This window comes from Castor canadensis, chromosome 8, assembly GCF_047511655.1.
Source record: "Castor canadensis chromosome 8, mCasCan1.hap1v2, whole genome shotgun sequence".
Taxonomy (NCBI): Eukaryota; Metazoa; Chordata; class Mammalia; order Rodentia; family Castoridae; genus Castor; species Castor canadensis.
Genome location: NC_133393.1, coordinates 12,721,093 through 12,724,213, shown reverse-complemented (window position 1 = coordinate 12,724,213; position 3,121 = coordinate 12,721,093). Strand labels below are relative to the sequence as shown.

The 3,121-nt window shown below is 46.7% G+C and overlaps 1 pseudogene; it reads right to left on the bottom strand.

The window, feature by feature from the left end:
• Positions 1 to 1,869: 1,869 nt before the first annotated feature.
• On the bottom strand, positions 1,870 to 2,490 carry LOC109682178 (zinc finger CCHC-type and RNA-binding motif-containing protein 1 pseudogene; annotated as a pseudogene).
• Between the last annotated feature and the right edge of the window lie 631 nt (positions 2,491 to 3,121).

Here is a 3,121-nt window from a genome sequence, read left to right as displayed (position 1 = left end):
CACAGAAGACCCACCGAGCAGTCTCCATGAAGAGTGGAATAGTTCAGTCTCTCCCTCTGTGTCTCTCTCTTTCTCTCTCTCTCTCTCTCTCTCTCTCTCTCTCTCTCACACACACACACACACACACACACACACAGTCTTTTAAAATGTAGAGAGCAAGGGGAAAATGTCTATTTGCACATCTGGCTTGTTCTTTAAATAGCTCATTCCAAGAAAGAAATATATTCTCCTTGCCTTAATTTATGTTTCTACCTTTTCCTTCCAATAGGCCTGCAGGAGGAAAAAGGGAGGGGGCCCTGAGGCCTTGCAAAGATTCGGCAATGGCTTTGGTATGCTGCTGCCTACACAGCAGTATTTAACCCAATTACAGGATAATAAGGGCTCAGACAAATTATCTGCAAATAGATATGTCTATATGTAACCCTCATATTTGGAACATGCGTCTGGAGCCAAAGAAAAGCAAAGCACCTAGCCAGAGAGGGATTGTGCTCAACAAGATCCCACCCCCGCACCCCCACCCCAGCGTGGGGAGATTCCTCAGTTAGATAAATAAGAGGTCCCAGGTACAGGCTGGATGGCCCTGCCTTGAAGCCTTTGGATGAACACATGGCTTTCTGCACAAGGTGGGGAAGTTGTACTCCCAAATGTCTCTGGGTCTGTGCCCACCTTGGGGACACTGAGGAACTTTGTCCTGCTTGCTCAGCTCCTCACACAGTCTGCAGTTCCTGGGTGTTGCCCAGGCCCCTCCTCCCTTTCCTTCCCAGAGTACAAGGACAGAAGACCCCCTAGAGAAATACTCATTGCTGAGCAAGTTTGCAAAGGCATCAGCTGGAGGAGCAAGTGACAGGAAAAGGGTAAATTGCAAAATGACTGAAGCTTTTATGCATTTTGGATTCTAAATCATCAATCAGAGCTCAAAGGGCTCCCAAGAGCGTCAGGCCTCACACTTCACTGTACAGCAGAGCAGGAAGCAGGCTCAAAGAGAAGGGCCTGGCTTATGGGGAAACTGAGCCAGAAATAGCCCATGTGGCCTGGCTCCACAGTAGGGTCCTTTTCAGGAGAAGCTGGAGAGCAGAAGATGATTCTAGCAGGTGATCTTAGAGGGGGTGAATTTGATTGGGGTACATTGTGTGCCTATGTGGAAATGTCAAAAGGAAACCCCTTTGTGTAACTAAAACAAAACAAAACAAAACCCTAAAATAAATAAAAATTCTTGGCAACATGATTTTTCTCTAAGAACACAATTTAAGAAGAAACTGGAGTTCATTCTTTTTCTTCCCCTAGCCATTTATACCTGGAGGAAATATTTTAAAACTGTGAGTTATATAATGGACACAAAGCATGGGTTGAATGATGCAAAATCCCTTTATTGTGACTGTGGGTGACACTGGTGTGTTGTGTGTGAGGGTGCACGCAGTGTGTAATGGGGGCCGGCGCTGTGTGCGGGTCTGTGTGTGTCTGTGAAATCTGTACAAGCAGAACACACACACACACCCCGCCCAGCGTGGCGGCCCCTTAACCGTTCTCTGGCTTAATATTTGCCCACTGCTCCATTGGCTGCCATCGCTTGCCCAGCCAATTCTCTCCACCCTGATGTTCAGCTCTGACCTTGAGAACAGTTTTCTTTAGACTGTGGTTTATATGGGACAACTGAAGCCAACCCAGATGTCAGCCATGGAAAATGGCTCTGATTTCCAGGACTTACTGTGACAGCCTTCAGTGTGTTTGGGGCCTTTTAAAGATACATTGACAATCTCTCCTGTCATTTCCAGGATCGTCTTCAATCAGACTAGCCATCTGCAAGGTTTTGTTTGTTTTAAACACCCAAGATTTTTTTATTTTAAGAATATTTCTGTAACAAATACAACTTTAACCACTAGGCTCTTCCTCATCACCGAAGTACTCACTCTTCTTATCCTTGAGTGTCTTGAATCACCTGATGTTGAAGGACCCCCTGTATCAGGTTCCCATTTATTTTGTTCTTCTTCAGTTTTGGCTTGCTGGAATGCTGTGGTCTGACTGAGACTGTCAAGAGCAGGATCACCTTTGTGTTCACTTTCTTCTACTGCCTCAATTTCTTCTGGTTCAGGAACTTTCTTTTTGTCTGTTTTGGAGGTTCACATTCTCCAAGCATATTTTTAGGACAGGTATAACTCAAGTGTCCACTTTCTCCACATTCATAACACTTGGACTTACCAAAGTAGTTTTGCCTTTGATGAACTCAGCTGCTCTTCCATTGTCAATAGCAAAGCTTGCCTTTATCCCTCTATCAAATAACTCTTTGTTGTTTATTGCTCTGGCACAGTTAAGTCTTTATCTAAAAATAAAATAAAGGCAACCCTTTACTTCTCCTAGTTTCTTTGTCCTTCATTATAGTAACCTTCCCAACTTTGCCAAACTTGGATAGTCTCTGGTATAAGTCATTGTCAGGGAGAAGGGCAAGTTGGATGCATACACCGTACTCTTACTTGGAGCCCTGCCACCACTCATTTCTTCAGGTGGGGTGGGTCTGGGGGAGCAAGAGTGTGAGTCCATGGCTCGGCTGGGGTTCAACCTCAATTCTTCCTCATCCCTTGCTGCGCAGGCACAGATCAGAAGCAGAGCTCTCTTCCAGGATCTTCTTAATCCCGGGACCCTAAGGGGGCTCCAGGGGTGGGTCCCTCTGCAAGGCTTTGAATGGCAGTTGCAGCAGGGCCTGGGAGAGGCTGGAGGAGGATGAGGGGACTGGGACAAGCCCAGATCTCCAGCCTCAAAAAGTCCCCATCTGAACTCTTACCAGAGGCCCCCCAATCCAGCCAGGCCTCCTCCTGCCTGCTTCTACCACCTGCTTTTTTAGTACCAAGCTTCTTAATTGATTTCAGCGTTCAAAGAGCAGGGGGCATCCAAGCAGGGAGCTGAGGATGGTGGAGAGCCATGATGTTTTGTTTTTAGACAGGAGGCCTGGTTTTTGTCGGGCATGAGGACGTACCCAGGTGTTTTTATGGAGCCCCCAGTGCAGGCCTGGTTAGCTGGAGGGCATTTCAACTCTTATTTGTCAAACTACACTTTCAAGAGGTGTCAGATACCGAAAACCTCTTCCCCTAAGCCAAAGCAAGCATTTGGGTCCGGAGAGGAGGTACAG